The 18,391-nt window shown below is 47.0% G+C and overlaps 1 long non-coding RNA gene across 2 annotated transcripts; it reads left to right on the plus strand.

Moving 5' to 3' along the window:
• The first annotated feature begins 22 nt into the window (after positions 1-22).
• On the plus strand, positions 23-16,815 carry LOC125396844 (uncharacterized). Of its 2 annotated transcripts, XR_015004311.2 has the most exons (4): positions 23-6,860; positions 7,435-7,516; positions 11,206-11,332; positions 15,683-16,815. It is a non-coding gene; the product is annotated as an uncharacterized LOC125396844 (long non-coding RNA). The 2 variants fall into 2 exon arrangements; XR_007230908.3 differs by having other exon boundaries at positions 23-7,516.
• The last annotated feature ends 1,576 nt before the right edge of the window (positions 16,816-18,391 follow it).

Consider the following 18,391-nt stretch of genomic DNA (forward strand, 5'->3'; position numbering starts at 1 on the left):
GAGCCTTTAAACCAGGTCGGAGCGGGGCGGGACTACAGCGTCGGTGGGCGGGGATTTGGCGGGCGGGGCCTGACGTCAGCGCCCTGAGGGCGGGACTTATTTTGCGCTAGGCGGACGTTGACTGGTTGGCGTGCGGGTCCGTTTAGCGGCCCGCATTCGCCGCGCCTGCGCCGTGGGACGCGCGAGTTTGGCGCTGCTTGCGTGAGGGATGTGGGGGTGGCGACATGGCTGGTATGCTCTAATGTGCTCGAACACTACATGCATCCCTAGGCTCGCGTGGCCGGGGGGGTTCCGCGGGGATTTCCCCCGTGCTGCGAAAGCCAGCAACCCACGGTGGACGTCGCTGCGGCCTAAAGGGTTCGCCATGCGTCCCTGCCAAGGAGCCGGAGAGCGCCGGAAGTCCAGGGCCTAGAGCCCACTTGGGCCAGCTCACAGCCCTCGGCCTGCCCTCAAGTAGAGCCGAGCACATCCCCTTGACTATAATGGTGTGCCTACGGCCACCGTTCTCCTGAACTCCTAATAAAGGCAATGTGTGTATGTGTGTGTGCGTGCGCGCGTGTGTGCAGTGCAGAAACAGCTCACTTAATGTCTAACCTCGCTCGGTAGGTTTACCGCCTATCGGGACAGGCTCGGAGAGGTGACTTCCTGGTGTGTGGTGACCGGCCTGTGACCACTCACGGATTCCCCCGATGGCGGGGAGGACGGAGTTAGTTCTCTTGGGGTGCTTAAGTGGATTGCCCCGTGTGTGGGACCTTAGTTCCAAGCGTGGCATACTGGAGTGTTTCTACTCTAGGGTGTTTTCTGGACATCTAAAACCTAACTTGCTACAGAGTCAGGGTTCCATCATCTGACAAGCTTGGTTGAAAATCACCTGTGGAGATTTTGTCTGGGGTGTTGAAGCGGACTCTCAGTGTTTGCTCTTGCTGTCGTGGAGCTCACTGTGTAGACAGGCTAACCTCGACCTGCTTCACGTGTGCTGGGATTAAATGAATGGCCACCACGTCTCAGGAGATTTTAATTTAAGCGGAATGTGGTTGGGTCTCAAGCTTTCTTTCTGAACACAGGCCTTTGGAGATAAGTAGGAATAGTTATTAGGGGACGCTTATAAGGCCTTCCCGTCTCAACTCCACACTAGTGCTCTATAGTCAGGGCATGGGGTGGAGATGGGCTTTGTCTTTAAAGAAAGACCGGTGACAAGGTTACTAAGCATGAAAAGGGTGAAAAGGGATACTGACAAGATTGGGAGCCAAGGAGTACCACAAAGCCACCATACACGTTGAGGCTTACAGCCCCGCTCCAGGGAAAGGTTTTGCTTTGATTCAGTTAAATGAAACAAGGTCTCACCCAAACCTTGTTCAAGAGGTTTAATGGGTGGGAAGAATCCAGGAGGGTGGCTGCCTCTTCTATAGTGGGAAAAGGCTCTCTCAGCTGAACAGGTACCGGGCTTCTTAGGGGTGGTGTTTTTTCAGGGTGGAAATTGGTCGGATTTCAGTCCCTGAGCTTGGCTGGATTTTGTGCTCAGGAATTGGTTGGTTTTCATACTGAGTTTGTGAGGGGCAGAGTGTTTCTTTGACTCTGGTGCCAGGGCCAAGGTAGGTTTCTTTCACTAGCCTTTTTATCTTGAGCTAGATAGTATGGAGCCAAGAGAGACTCCTGGGTGGAGGGACGGGAAGAATGGTGTGAGCCAAGACCCTGAATCTTTCCAAGCGGAGCAGGCTAAAGCCACTTGGGAGGAGACAGATGAGCTCTGAGTGTGAAATGATAGGAAGATCCCAGCAACACTGGCATGGTGCCTCTTTTTTGATCCCGTCTATCTGTATGCTGTCTTCCTCAGCCCTCTGAGGTGCCACTAGGAGACTCACTAAGTTACACGCAGGCATTATCACTTATTGGTATTTTTCTTGGCCGATTATTGTCCCCATACAGAACACAACTGTTGTCTGCTATATTCCTGGTGCCTAAAGTATTGCCTGGTACATCATAGTGTGGAAAATTACTTGCTAACTGTAGTTATGGATATAACTTAGTGGTAGGCACACACAAGGCCCTAACACCACAGAAGGAAATGTGAACTTAGGAACACATTTTTGGGGGAGGGGTGAACCTCAGGACAGGTTTTCTCTGTACATTTGGAGCCTGTTCTGGAACTTACCCTGTAGACCAGGCTGGCCTTGAACTCACAGAAATCCACCTATCTCTGCCTCCCCGAGTGCTGGGATTAAAGGTGTGCACCACCACTGCATGTCAAGAACACAAGTATTTAGGGGAGGCCACAGCAGCAGGGACAGTTAGTTGTTTGATGTCGAGCAGTGTCACTGCGGAATCAATCTGGGTCAACAACACCTAATACATATGTGATGCTTGCCAGGCACCAGACTCTATTCCAGCTCTTTGGAAATTTTAAATTCAGAAATTTATCCGAAATTGACTAAAAACATCACTGCTCACAGACATGAGGACAGAGTTAATTTGTCCAGCTGCAGACCTAGTAAGGAGGTAGGACTGGGGGCGGGGCCTAGGGCTGTGCTTTTTTGAGACAGGGTCTCCTGTAGCCCAGGCTGTCCTTGAACTTCTGACCCTCTTGCACCTCCTTCCTAAGTGCTGGTATTACAGGTGTGTGCTGCCTCTGGTGGTTTTGTGTGGCTCTGGGGATTGATCCTGGTTTGTCTGTTTGTTTGTTTGAGACTGGGTTTCCCTGTAGCTTTGGAGCCTGTCTTGGAACCAGCTCTTATAGACCAGGCTGGCCTCGAACTCACAGAAATCTGTCTGCCTCTGCCTCTCGAGTGCTGGAATTAAAGGCGTGCGCCACCACCACCCGGCTGATCTTGGTTTTGTGTGTGCCAGGCAGGCGCTTAACGACTGAGCTACCTCCCCAGCCCATCTCTACCTGATTTTTTTGAGCAGGGTTTCTGTAATTGAATCTCGCCTTTTATAGACAGGCTGGGTAGTAGAGGCCAGGGATCCCCCTGTGTCTGCTCCCTCCACCCACAACCACCCTGGCTCTAGGATCACAGGAATGTGCCAGCCCATGCTTCTGACAGGGATGTTTGGGATCTGAACTTGAACCCTCAAGTTTCTGCAGCAAGCACTTTGTCCACTGAGTCGTCTTATTATTCCAAGGTAAGTGGACTGAAGACCAAAAGGCAGAAGAATAATGACATTTCTAGGTCAGTTTCCCCACGTTAAAGACCCTGCCTTTTATTTACTGTGCTTGTCTCGCTTAGTTCCAGCATCTGATAGCACATCTCAGCATTCTTCTTTTTGAGATGGCCTTGTTAGGTATCCCAGGTTAGCCTGGAAATTGGGTTTCTGTCTCTGCCTTCTGAGCTTTATGGGTGTGTTTCTCCACATCTGGATTTCAGCAAATACTAATTGAAAAAATCAGTTATACCACATAAAATACAAAAGACCTAGGTACAGTCGCTGATGCCTGTAACCACAGCATTTGAAAGGCTGAAGCGGGAGAATTACCATGAATTTGAGGTCTGAATTTATAACATGAGTTACTGGGTTCCAGATCAGGCTGAGCTACAAAAATAGACCCTATCTGAAAGCAGGAATAAATAAGATTCAAAACAACCAGTTATGGTGGCATATATCTGTAATCCCAGTTCTTTTTGAGGATTGCCAGTACAGAGCTAACCTGGGCTACACCAAAAAAATAAAAATAAAAACCAACCCTGCCCCATCCTTCCAGTTTCTTGGACTAAATAGCAGACATGGTAGTACCACCATTGGTGTGCAGGGGTACTACAGAAGACACCAATTTTGTTAGTTTGTTTGTGTTTTGAGGATACATGAGCCCTAGGAGGAAATGATATAGAGTCTGTAATAAAGGAGCCAATAGTTGGCCAGAGAATTGGGGGGGGGGGGGCATGTGTATGTGAGAAAAGGTCTTTTTGTTGTTTGTTCCTTTCAGACAATGGCTTATGCCGTAGTCTAGCCTGATCTACAACTGACTGCCCAGTGTGGCCTTGAGCTCATCCTCCTGCCAGTAGATGAACCACCATGCCGACTTAAGTAAGGAAGAAACCTTGGGTGAAGGACCACTTCCTGGGCAAGAGCAGCTAGGAAACAAAGATATGGATGGATTTCTTGTAGCCTGTAAATAAATACCCACATGTAAGCTGTAGAGGGCAGCACTTCTCACTGATTAGTGAGTGGAGCATGGGTATGAATTAAGGATAGCCCAGTCTGCTGGTGTGTTGGGGAAGAAAGCTGTCCTAGAAAGAAAGGAAAGGAAATCTGGGTAGGTAGTAGGCGCAGAGAGGCAGGAAAAGAAGAGGGATTCTCTCTCTCTCTCTCTCTCTCTCTCTCTCTCTCTCTCTCTTTTCTCTCTCTCTCTCTTTTGTTTGGTGGTGGTGGTAGAGGGTTGGTTGGTTGGTTTTTCGATACAGGGTTTCTCTGTGTAGCTTTGGAGCCTGTCCTGAAAGTCATTCTATAAACCAGGATGGCTTTGGGATTGAAAGTATGTGTCACCACCGCCAGCTGAGGAATGCTCTCTTAAACTACATAGGATAGTCCAGTGTAGTGATGTGTGCCTTTAATCCTTGCAATTGAGTATCTTTGGGAGTTTGAGGTCAGTCTGCTCTACATAGTGAATTCCAGGACAGGCAGAGCAGCATAGACCCTGTCCTAAAAACAAATAGCTTGCCAAGAAAGCATCAGAGTTGGCCATATAATTGTAGTTCATGAAATTTTATCCATCTGTATACATCACCTTGAACCTCCATGATCTCCATCTATTAAATGAAGGCACTAATTACTATTCCTTTGCAAGGGAATGCCTAAGTACTAACAGTAAGATAAAACTGATCCACATGCGCTAGGGTTTTAACTTCCAGGTCTAAGATCATGGAAGGGAAACCAGAAGGAAGCTGCATAAATGCCTAGAAACTGGAAGAAGGCTCTGTCCCTCCTCCCCAATCTGTAACCAGGACCACAAGACACACTATGATCGAATAGGTGAACGCAGTTAGTTTATTTATTTTCCTCATAATTTGTTTATTTTTATTTTGTGTGCATTGGCATTTTGCCTGTATGCATGTCTGTGTGAGGGTATCAGATCTTGAAGTTATACTATGTGCATTGTTCTGAATTCTCCTGTTTTTTATTAACTACATTTCATGATCCCACTTATATCTGCTGCTATATTAATACAGGCTCTTCCTTATATAGAAAGGTCATTTACTTAACCAGTTGCTGTTCTTAAACATTGCAGGGAGAGCTGTGTTTAACTATTATTTCAAACTAGTAAGTAGCCAGATGGTGGTGCACACCTTTAATCCCAGCACTTGGAGGCAGAGGCAAGTGAATCCCTGTGAGTTCAAGGCCAGCCTGATCTACAAAGCAAGTTCCAGGACTGGCTCCATAGCTATTGAGAAACACTATCTTGAAAAACCAAAAAAAGCCAGGTAACCAGGTGGTGGTGGCGTACACCTTGAATCCCAGCACTTGGGAGGCAGAGACAGGCAGATCTCTGTGAGTTACGAGGCCAACCTGGTCTACAGAGCGAGTTTCTGAACAGCCCGGACTGTTAAACAGAGAAACCCTATCTCAAAGCCAAAACAAAACAAACAAAAATCTATCAAACAAACTAGCAAGTAATCTTTTATGCACTTTGTCTTACACATGTACAGATACACATCTGGACTTACTAAAGCAGTTGGATCAAGGGTCCAGCCTTTTACATTCTGACAGGTGCTCTCACATGCAGAGCCTGGACAGTCCCAAGCTTTGGTGCTCTCTCGCTCGCGCTCGCGCTCTCTCTCTCTCTCTCTCTCTTCTCTTTACCGTTACTCTTGTCCCTAGGGACCTTTGCCCCCTTTTCTGCCCCTTCCCTCTCCTCTTCCAATAAACCTCCAATGTGACTCCTTTCTGCTGTTTTTTTTAAATTGCAATATTGGTTCCCTAACCGGGAAAGGTTCTCCTGACACTTCCTCCTGCCAGCAGACAGTTTGAGGCTCGCTGGAACCCTGGAATGGGTCCACATATGACAACCATGCTTCTCTGGGATCGCTGGGTCCCTTCATTCAGCACTGGCATGATTGGTGAGTCACTCCCTCTTCCCCACCTCTGGCTATTTCCCATGAGTGAAGACTCATCTCTGAGGGTGATTTCTCGACTTTTGGTTCATTAAGCCCTGGTACCAGGCAACCACAGCTCTCTTGGGCTTAGAGTCCTAGGTCCCCCTGCACTTTGCATGATGACTCACTGGTCCCTTGGGTCCTTCTGACTTTGCCCTTCAGCCTCTTGCTCCTTGAGTGACAACTCTGGGCAGCTTATGCCTCTCTCTCTCTCTCTCTCTCAAAGATTTATTTATTTATTTATTTATTATGTATACAGTATTCTCAGTATTTCTCAGTATTCTGTCTGCATGTATGCTGCAGGCCAGAAGAGGGCACCAGACCTCATTACAGATGGTTGTGAGCCACCATGTGGTTGCTAGGACTTGAACTCAGGACCTTTGGAAGAGCAGGCAGTGCTCTTAACTACTGAGCCATCTCTCCAGCACTAAAAGCTCTTTTTCTTCTTCTTCTTCTTTTTTTTTTTTTTTTGTTTGTTTTATGAGACAGGGTTTCTCTGTAGCTTTGGAGCCTGCCCAGGAACTAGCTCCTGTAGACCAGGCTGGTTTGGAACTCACAGAGACCCGCCTGCCTCTGCCTCCCAAGTGCTGGGATTAAAGGTGTGCGTCACCACCACCCGGCTTTTTTTTCTCTCTTGATAAGAGCCATTGGGTCTTGTTCTGCTTCACTCATGGGGAATAGGCCTACCAAAATCCGTTTTCCGGCACTTTATATCCTGATATTTTACAGGACTTTTGCAACATTCTGCCAGAACCGTGATAGATGATGAAAGAGGTATCACCCCTTCACCCTTTCCCTCTCCTGCTTTCCCTTCCCCAATAGACCTCTTACATTAACTCTGTTGCGTGCAGCATGCTTGCTTAGTGATAGTCTACCAAAATGTAATCACTACCCAGCTGCTCCACCCTCAACAGATCTGTTCTCTTCCACCTGCAACAACCTGCTTTTGCGTTCACTGGTGGCTTCGTCTTCTATTCGTCTTCTATTCAGTATTGACAACTGGGTCTCTTACACGGCTACCCACCTCTGACCACTCCCCTGGATGTGAGATTTCATTTCTCAAGCACAGTCCTCTCCTCGACTTCCGGCTTTTCTTGAAGTACTGGCACCAGGTGACTGTGTCTCTCTTGGGCTCAGAGCCCTTGGCCCCTGCTCTGTGTTTGAATCGCTGAGCAACCTGTGCTGTCTCAAAATCGACCCTCTCTGAATTCCTGGGACACTAGGAATTGCAGCCCCTTGGGTCTTCTCTGCCTTGCTCATGGGAACTGTGTGGTCCTTTATACCTCCTCGCTCCCGCTGGGATGGTTTTGGAGCCCCACTGACCATTCCTAACCAACTATTGTTGCAGGACTACCGGCTGTTGGCCATAGAGCTGGAGGTGCAAGACGACCAAACATGTCTGGGTGGTGAGAACCAGCAGCACCCCAGAGGTACTAACTCTACAACGACTGCCCTCAGCAATCAACCGCCTGTGTTTCCTGGTCGATTGGACAGAGGGAGGGTGTCTGGGTGACACTGTGCTGATGGGAAAGGATCAGGTACTTTAAGCTCTAGGTGTCGACTTGGATACACCTCAGACAACATTTTGCCAGGTCTGAGTGGAGCCTGGCGGTTCCACAGAGTCTGGACAGCGAAGCGAAACAGCCAGCGACTACTCCAGACATGGCCAGCACCCCAGCTTTCTCATGTTCCCTAAAGATGAACGACGCCCCCCAGGTCAGCAGAAAGTAGTTTTGAGAATGAGGCATCCTCATCCCTGCCTCACCTGCTCCCCCTTTCTAACAATAAACAAAAGGGAGGAGTGTTACTATTCAGGCATCTGTACTGGCCTGCCCTGGGGGTCCTGGCAGGATACGTCCTCAGCTGCAGCCACTAAGAACCACCTGTGCACCTTGCTCACCTCCCCAGCTCTTTCTGTTTCTCTCTCTCCCATTACTCTCATCCCCAGGGACCAGTCTCTCTTCCTTTCTTTGTCCTCTTCTCTGCCCCTGCTCTCTCCTCTTCGAATAAACTTGTGTGAGCCCTGTTGCAAGGTGTGGCTCCTTCCTGCTGTTGTTGAAATTACAACAACTAACTCAGGCGTGTGATCAGTCTCTGGCACCAGGTCAGATGCTCCAAAGGCACTACCCTGAATGGTTAGCCACTGGCACCTCCAAATTTGCATAAACCTAGCCCAACTCTGCCCAGTCCCTGCTGAAGTGTTCTGAACTGCTCACTGTCTACTGTTTCCACTCAGGGACCTAGCAGCCCACTGGACAAAGTCTGGAGGATTTGAGGATAAGAACCCACAAATCCCAGATAGAGGCCTCTAGGAATGGATTGTCTCTAGTTCCAACCAAATAAGAAAGTCGTATCAAATATTTCATACAAGTTTCACACAGGGAACTGTTTACATGAGTGACAGGATCACTGAGAAGACTAAGCAGCTGCTGCCCTCTCACCCTAGGTTCTTCCCACTGAAAGTAGAGCCATAGTAAAGGAAATGTGCCTAAATGGCTCTAAGGAGATGGGGCTTTACCCTGTCTTCTGAGTGCCAGGTTTCCATCCGGCCAAGCCTGGAGAGCACCTAGCTAAGGAAGGCCACAGTGAGTTCACAACCAACCTGAGCACAGCCCAGGATGCCTGCTGTGAAGATGGGCAGAGCTGAGTTCCCACTTTGCTTGTTCTCTGAGGCCTTTATATGCCATGCAGAATTTTAGCCAGATGCCTACACCATAAGCTCCATTGCCAGGCTCTGGCATTTTGAATGCAATTGGCTCCCATAATCTCATAGGGAGTGGCACTATTAGGAGATGTGGCTTTGTTGAAAAAAGTGTGTCATGATGGGGGCTGGCTTTGAGGTTTCATGTACTTGGGATACTACCCAGTCAGTTCAAATTCCAGGGCCTGCAAGATGTAGGATGCTCAGCTCCCCTAGTACCATGTCTGCCTGCATGCTGCCATGCTCCCCAACATGTTGATAAATGGACTAAACACCTGAAACTGTAAGCAAGCCACCCTCAATTAAATGTTTTCTTGATAAGAGTTGCCGTGGTCATGGTGTCCCTTCACAGCAATAGTAAACTCTAAGACACGGGCTTTTCTTGGCACTTTAACCCATCTGATTAAAAAATTATTACCAATGGTGTTGGCACATGCCTTTAATCTCAACACTTGGGAAGCAGAGGTAGGCAAATCTCTGAGGTCAAGGCTAGTTTGGCCTACAGAGTGAGTCCAGGACAGCCAGGACTATACAAAGAAATCTTGTCTTGAAAAAAAAAACCAAAGATTATTAATATTATGTTTGTAGTTTTGTTTGAGATAGGCTCTCATATATAGAGACCATGCTGGTCTCAAACTCTTGCTCCTCCTGCCTTCACTTATGAACGCTGTGACTATGGTGTGTATCACTATACATTTATGTTTTGTGTGGTAGTTTGAATAAAATCGCCCCCATAGGCTCACAGAGAGTGACCTTGTTGGATAGTAGTGGCTTTGTTGGGGGTGGATATGACTTTATTGGAGTAGGTGTGTCACTAGGGGTTAGGCTATTCGATCTTAGATGCTCAAGCCTGGCCAGTGTGTCATAGTCTCTTCCTGCTGCCTTAGTATCAAGATGTAAACTCTCAGCTTCTCCAGAACCATGCCTGCCTGCACAACAATATGTTCCTGACTTGACAAAAATGAACTAAACCCCAGAACTGTAAGCCAACCCTAACTAAATGTTTTCCTTTATAAGAGTTGCTGTGGTAGCAGGGTGGCAGTGGTGCACACCCTTAATCCCAGCCCTGGGGAGGTAGAGGCAGGCAGATCTCTGTGAGTCTGAGGCCAGGCTGGTCTATAGAGTAAATTCCAGGACAGCCAGGGTTACACAGAAAAATCCTGTCTTGGGAGAAAAAAAAAAAAAAAAAAGAAGAGTTTCCCTGGTCATGGTGGCATGGTGGCTGTCTATTCACAGTCATAGAAACCTAACTAAGACATTTTGTTTTCAAGATTTTTAGTTTGGGCCACCCCTTCTCTCTCTCTCTCTCTCTCTCTCTCTCTCTCTCTCTCTCTCTCTCTCTCTCTGTTTCTCTTTTTTTAGGCAAGGTCTAACTGTAGTCCAGGCTGTCCTAGAACTCATTAGGTAGCCCAGGTTAAACTCAAATCCATGGCAATCCTCCTGCCTCAGCCTTCTAAGTACCAGAACTACTGGCTTAAGCTACCACACCCAACAAGCCATGCTTGCTTTGTGTGAGCAGCCTGTTCATGCTGTTTGACCCAGAGACGGAGTCAACACAGCCTCCACCTTCCCCGAGTCTCCCTGAGGCAGCCCAAGAGCAGATCACCAGCTACCTTGATAGCAGCGCTATAGCAGCCCAGCCACGGGCCTGGATGGGCTTCCTGGCCTCTGACTCTTTTATTCCCCACCCAGTGGCTGTTCCAAGCCGTCCCCTTCTCTGGGCCATTCACTTCTGTCCTGTCAATTGCCAACCTCATTCTACTTGACAAGGAAGGGCAGACTTCCCTGAGATGCTCCCACTTCTGGTTTACAGAGAGCCCCAGGCAGCATTGGCTTCCCATCATGGCCTCAATGTCCCAGAGAAGCCAGAATCGTCTTCTACAACACAGTTCCTGTGGGTGGTCTCAGTCTGTCGATCACAGCCACCTGCTGTGCTAGTGTCCCCTTCCTTTCTGTCATCCTGCCAAGGAGCTAGCTTATATTTATGTTTTGGTAGCCTTGCACTTGAGATCCTCCTGCCTCCGCCACTAGAATGCTGAGATTATAGGCGTGTATAACCCCAAACTCCACCACTGTCCTTGTTGCTGGCCTGAAGGGCAGTTTGTAAATCTCTCCTCATCATTGTGCAACTCTTAGAGATGAAAGCTGCCAAGTGGGTGCTAGGAATCGAACCCTGGCCCTCTGGAAGTCAGTGCTCTTCGTCGCTGAGCCATCTCTCCGGCCTCCTTCTTCAACATTCTTTCTCTTGGTAAAACCATCTGCCTGATAGTCCCCATGTGTTGCCCTCTGCTTGGATTTCCTTTTCGTTGTTATTTTTCATTTCTCTCTCTTGGCAATACTGGGGATTGAACCTAGGGTCTTATGCATTCAAGGCAAGCATTTTTTCCACTGAACTCTAATCCCAGCTTTTCCCTCTAGGGACAGTTTCTCTGATGACAGCTGAAGGTCCTTCACAGTGGCTCCCCTTCCATCTGATGGTGTCACAGTAGCTCCTTTCTTCCTGAGCTCCAGACTCTGCGCAGCCCACCAGACATCTCCCTCCACTGTACGTTCAGCATCGGGCCCTTGAAGAGTCCAAGAATAAGAATATAGAAATGTAGATTCCATAAGTAAGAGTGTAGAAATAAAAAAATATAAAGTTGTAAGCCTAGGAGAATGAGAGCAGGCTGTCAGCAGCTTTTTCAGCAGTCTATGGATTAACTATTAACAGTGGGTTACTTTGTTTTACAACAAATAGCTCTGCCTGCAAGACTGAAGTGCCCTCTGCAAACTGAGGGTCAGCTCTGCAAACAGAGTTAGCCCAAAGGTAACACCCGGCCACCTGTGATCAACAATGGACATGAATTGAGTTAACTTTTTTAGGTTTTTTCAAGATAGGGTTTCTCTGTAGTTTTGGAATCTTGAACTAGCTCTTGTAGACCAGGCTGGCCTCGAACTCACAGAGATCCACCTGCCTCTGCCTCCTGAGTACTGGGATTAAAGGTGTGCACCACCACCACCCAGCATGAGTTAACTTTTAAACGATGAGGTGTGCTTGACTTTTTGGTTGTGCATTTTCCTATACCCTTCCCTGCTATGTGAAACTGGCAGTATCAGAGGAAGTGCATAGCTTTGATAAACACTATCAGGGAGCGCCAGGGACAAACAATGGACTAAATACAAACACTAGTTTAACTGAAAAACTCTGTTAATGGAAATTGTAGAGGACAATTTGTATCTGGGTTTTACCTCGAAGCTGTAAAAACTCTTTTGTTATTGCCTAATGCTTGTTGCTTCTTGCTATAAAAAAGGGGAGTTTGGAAACTGCCCTTTGCCACAGCCTTATGAGTCCATCTCTGGCTGTGGTCTTAGCTAGCTGATAAGCTTTTTGTGTCCCATGGAGATTTGTTTTTCTTTAATTTTTTGATTTTTTTTTTGCAAATGAAAACCATTATTAAGAATTTTACATGTTTCCAGGCAGTGGTGACACAGGCCTTTAATCCCAGCACTCAGGAGGCAGAGGCAGCTGAATCTCTGTGAGTTCAAGGCCAGCCTGGTCTACAGAGTAAGTTCCAGGATAGCCAAGACTATACCGAGAAACCCTGTCTCAAAAAAAAAAAAAAAAAAAAAAGAGGAAGGAAAGGAAGAAAAGAAAAAAGAAAGAAAGAAAAGAAAACAATTTTACATGTGCTGGAATCTGAAGAGATTGCTCAGTGGTTAAGAACACTTGTTCTTGCAGAAGACCTGAGTTCACTTTCCAGCACCCACATGGTAGCTCATAACTGTCCTTAGCTCCAGTTACAGGGAATTTGATGCCCCTTCTGGCCTCCACAAACTCTTGCATGTGTATGATACACACACATACACTTAAACACACACACATAAAATTAAATAAATCAACATTTTAAAAAATATATTTTTTAATTTTATATGCATTGATGTTTTGCCTGCATGTGTCTGGAGGAGGGTATTGGGTCCCCTGAACTGGAGTCGCCCTGTGGGTGCTGGGAATTGAACCTACGTCCCCTGGTAGAGCAGTCAGTGCTCTTAAATGCTGAACTAACTCTCCAGTCCCTTTAAAAATGTTTTACAAGTGGAAGTTGTCTCAATGCCAACTGTTTAAATATCACTGTTGTCATTAGCATTCTGGGGGAACTTAAATATTGCTTTAGGAATTACTTATTTGTATTTTCAAAACTTTATCACTCTCTATGAGACTAAATATATATTGACTTGTTTTGAAATAGCGCTGCCCAGGTTATCCACGAATTCAAATCCCCTTGCCTCCTGAGTAGCTGGAATTACAAGTGTGTGCCAGTGCACCAGGCTAGACCTAAAGATTTAGACAGGGGGGATCACTGTAAGTTCAAGGTTAGTCCGGTCTATTTAGGGAGTTCCAGGCCAACTGCAGCTACATAGTTCTACAGTCTAAAATTAAGAAATTAGGCAGACATCCTTTAGATATGCTGTCTCTGAGCCATTATCAATATGTTAATGCATTTCAATCATTATGGTGCCATAAAACACTGTACTTAACTATAACATATTCTCATATGTGTATATGTGTGTGAGTGGGTGCACATGTGTATGCTTGTGGGGGGTGGTGGTGCATGACTGCATTCAGAGTCAGCAGATAACCAAACACGCCGTCGTCAGGAATGCCTCTCATCTCTTTTAAGACGGCATCTCTCACTGGCCTTGAGCTCACCGACAGAGCTAGGCCGAGAGGCCGGTGAGCACCAGGCTCCTGCCTTGGCTTCCCACTTTATATGGTTAGAAGCCTGTCCCACCACACTCAGCGTTGTCCCGTGTGTTTTGGGGACTGAACTCAGGTTCATAAGTTCATAACTTCAGGTTTATAAGTTAAGTGCCATGCATGTACAGCACGCTTATAAGATAAGTGTTTTACTGACCGAGCCATTCCCCCACCTGCAGAATTATAATTTTAATTACTTGTTATTGGTGTATATATGCATGATATGCATGCATGATGTGTGTGTGCATACGTGTTCTTGTATACCAACGAGGAGGTCAGAGGACAACTTTGTGGAGTCACCTTTACAGGGGTTCTGGAGCTTGAACTCAGGTCCCAGGCTTGGTGGCAAGCACCTTTACCCACTAAGTCATCTCACCTGTCCCATATTTTACTTCTTTGGAACGGGGTTTCACTATGTAGCCCTGGCTAGCCTGGAACTCACTATGTAGACCAGGCTGGCCTCAAACTCACAGAGATCCACTTACCTCGGACCTCTCAAAATCTGGGATTAAAAGTGTTTACCACCACATCTGGTCATGTGGCTTTACTTTGTTCCCTTTTTCCATCTTTGTGACTATACTTTTGATATTCCCATTGCTGACATAGATCACTAACGGTGGCTATGGCCTCAGTTTCTCCTCTGTAATGTTCTTTTGCTTTATAACATTTACTTCTCTGTGGGGCAGTTGAGACTGTATTACTAACTGTGTCTCATCAAGTTTTCAAATTTTTCGTTAAAAAAAGGAAGAGGAGGAAGGAGGAAACGTTGGGTCATTTGGCAACTTTCCCCTTTAACCCATAATTCCCTTACTGCCGGTCAGTGCAATAGCTCCAGAGGACCAGCAGGTGTCAGTACCGAAACACATGACCTGTGTCTTGGGTTTATGATTCTCTGCGTAGATCTCACCCTTTCAAGATTTCCTGTCACTGGCACTACTGAGACATGAGGTCATCCTTTCTTTGTGCCCCAGGTTCCATCTTCCCAGGGGCTCCCTGACCACACTGTCTCTAGCCGCTCTGTCCCACAAGTGAAAGACAAAACCCTACGTAATGGGGTGGAGCGGTCCACACAAGAAAAAGGACAATTCCTCATCCATGGGGAAGACAAGATCTAACTTGGCAGGGAGGAGACTGAGACCTGGGTGGGAGTGGAACTTTCCAACGGAAAGACGAATGAGACTTGGTGGGTGGGCAGCAGGCTGAACTCTAAGTGGTGGTTATTGTGGAAAACAGTCAGAGGCCAAGTGGTCAAGAGCTGAGAGCTGCTGGCCCACACGGGTCTCTCCTGTACTTCCTCGGAGTGGTCATTTTCGAGGGATGGGTGGGGACTAGTTCCACTTTTCAGAGAAAGGCAGAAGTCCCTGAGATGGTTCGTTGTGTTAAGGTGCTTGTCACCTAGCATGACAACCGGAGGCTGATTCTTGGACTCCACACAGGAAAGAACGAACTCCCACAGTTGTCTCTGACCCTCTCTGTGTGAAGCGGCAGGCATGTGCTCACCAACCCCCAAATAAATGTTAGAGGGGGAGGAGAGTTTCCTGCCTCCAGGTTCCTGCTTTGGTTTTACACCTTGACTTCCCTCCATGACAGACCGTAACATGTAAGCCAGATAGACCCTTTCCTTCCCAAAACTGCTGTGTTTTATCACAGCACTAGAAAGCAAACAAGACAGTTTCCCAGCCATGTGATTGTGGTGGTTTGAATGGAAAACGTACCCCATAGGTTCAGGCATTTGAACACTTGGTCCCTAGATGGTGACAGTTTGGGGAGGTTGAGGAGGTGTGATCTTACTGGAAGACATTTGCAGAGGCAGGGTAGGCTTTAAGAGTAAAAGTCTTGGGGGCTGGAGAGGTGGCTCAAAGGTTAAAAGCACTGGCTGCTCTTCCAGAGGTCCTGAGTTCAATTCCTAGCAATCACGTGGTGGCTCACAACCCTTTCTAGTGAGATCTGGTGCCCTCTTCTGGCGTGCAGGCACACATGCAGGCAGAGCACTGTATACATAATAATAAATATTTTTTTGTTTTTGTTTGTTTTTTGGTTTTCAGGACAGGGTGTCTCTGTGTAACAGTCCTGGCTGTCCTGGGACAATAAATAAACCTTTAAAGAGAGAAAAAGTAAAAATCCTTGGCGACTTGTTTACTCTCTCTGTTCTGTGTTTAGGTTAAAATGGGAGCTTTCAGTCTTCTCCCCGTGCCGGGCCTGCCGCTCGCTGCCTTGCCTTCCCACCACGGAGGACTCTTACACCTGGAGCTGTAAGCCCCGAATAAAGCCTTCCGTAAGTTGCCTTGGCCATGGTGGTTCCATCACAGCAGCAGAGGAGCAGCTGTTGGAGCACAGACCTAGAATGGAGTCACGTGAGAAGAATCCAGCGTGCGCGTGAGAAAACAAGACGAAAGTCTTGGGGCCTCCGTTTCTTCAGAACACGGAATTGTTCTTGGGATGTGCACTTGTGCTCCGGAACAGCAGATAGGCCTGCGGTTACTTCAGATTGTTCACTACGACTGGCTAGTGTCGCTATGGAAACCCAGGCCTTTGCAGCTGTGGCTTGCCCACCACACGCTGTTTGTCCTTGTGAATGGACGCTTTACCCAGGAGACTCTTAACTCTCGGGGTGTAAACTGTCTGAATAGAGACGGCTATCACATGAGACTTTAGTTCAGCTCATTTATTGGCTCCGTTCTCCCAGGTTCCGCTACTGCTAGAGAGGTGAACGGGAACTAGTACAGCGACCTTGGAAAGTTGTTAATTCTCTGAAACTCAGCCTATGTTTGTCTGTAAAAGGCAAAGAACAGAATCTACCTTGCAGAATTCCTGTGGAAATTAATGGCATACAAAGTCTCACACACACACACCTTCCAATCCCAATATTTGGGAGACTGAAGCTCTCTGATTCTGGTGTTAATAAAGAGAGACCCTACCTGTCTCAATAAAACAACAGGGTACAGAACATGCCTTTAATCCCAGCACTCAGGAGGCAGAGGCAGGCAGATCGCTTGTGAGGTCCAGGTTAGCCTGATCTACATAGTAAGTTATAGGCCAGTCAGAACTACATAGAGACCTTCTTTCAAAAACAAACAGAAGGGGACTCGAGAGATGGCTCAGCATTTCAGAGCACTGACTGCTCTTCCTAGAGGTCCTGTGAATTCCCAGCAACCACATAGTGGCTCACAATCACCTATAATGAGATCTGGTGCCCTCTTCTGGCCTACAGGCAGGATACTGCATAAATAAATAAATCTTAAAACAAACAAACAAACAAAAAAACAGAAAAGTAAATGTTAAGAAAAAGATTATTGGTTTCGTCCCAATATCTTTTTTCTGTTTTTAGAGAAAAATTTTAATGACATCATCTGTGTGTGTGTGTGTGTGTCTGTCTGTCTGTCTGTGAGTGTCTGTGTATCTGTGTGTTTTCAAACAGGAAAGTGCACATTCATGCAGACTCCATAGCTCTCATGTGGAGGTCAGATGACAACTTTTGGTCACTGCATTAGTTATTTCTCTGCTGCCATGGCCAAGGCAATTTACAGAGGCTTTATTTTGGGATTACGATTTGGTTCCAGGAATGAGAGTCCTCCGCACTCCATGGGGGTTAGGCATGGCAGCAAGTGGCAGGCCCAGCACCGGGAGAAGAAGACTGAAAGCTCCCATCTTTTTTTTTTTTAAACACAAATACAGAAGGAAAAAGCTCCCATCTTTAACCTAAGCACAGAGCAGAGAAAGCTGCAGAGAGGCAAGTCAGTTCTCTCCTTCTACCTTGTGAGTTCCAGATCAAACTTCAGCCATCATTGTACTCAAGGACAGGCGGCAAGGGCCTTTCGCTGCTGAGCTATCTCCCTGACTCCTTTTTCTCCAGTTTCTGAAGCATCTACAGTAAGCTGCTGATTGGTTCTGTTTTGTTCCTTTGAATCTTACTATGTAGCCCAGGTACTCACTGCCTCATCATTCTGATTGCTGAGATTACAGGCGAGTGGACATTTGCCATCGTACTGAACCTTACGGCAGGTCTGTATTTAATAATTAAACTAGTTTTTTTTTAAAGATTTATTCTTTTAAAGATTTATTTATTTTATTATGTATACAACATTCTGCCTCCGTGTATGCCCACACGCCAGAAGAGGGTGCCAGATCTCATTACAGACGGCTGTGAGCCACCATGTGGTTGCTGGAAATTGAACTCAGGACCTCTGGAAGAGCAGCCAGTGCTCTTAACCATTGAGCCATCTCTCCAGCACCTAAAGATTCATTTTTATATGAATGTCTCTGTGAGTACACACCTGTGTGCACAGGTATCCTCAGACCCCCTGGAAGTTATGGGTAGGTGTGAGCCACCCAGTGAGGGTGCAGGGACCTGAACTTGAGCCCTCTGCAGGTGTTCAAGCCATCTTGACTGCTAAGCCATCTCTCCAGCCCCACCAGCTAGTTTTGTTTGGTGGTTTTATATTTGTTATTGTTTTGTATGAGACAGTCTTACCCGGTAGCCCTAGACTGTTGCAAGACCTACAGTGACCCTCCTGCCTCAACCTCCTGAGTGGTGGAATTATAGGTGTCTTAGTCACTGTTCTATCGCGGTGAAGAGACACTATGACCTTGGCAACTCTTATAAGAGAAAGCATTTAATTGGAGGCTTGCTGTGCTTTGAGTAGGTATGGCCCATTGCAGACTCCTGTGTTTGAATGCTTGACCCACAGGAAGTGGCCCTATTAGGAAATATATACTCCATACTGGAGTAGGTGTGGCCTTGTTGGAGGAAGTGGGTCACTGGAGATGGGTTTTGAGGTCTCAGAAGCTCAAGTCTGGCCAGTGTGTATAAGTCTTCCTTCTGCTGCCTGCAGATCCAGATGCAGGACTCGCAGCTCCTTCTCCAGCACC

Source organism: Myodes glareolus, chromosome 1 (assembly GCF_982192425.1).
Source record: "Myodes glareolus chromosome 1, mMyoGla1.1, whole genome shotgun sequence".
NCBI lineage: Eukaryota > Metazoa > Chordata > Mammalia > Rodentia > Cricetidae > Myodes > Myodes glareolus.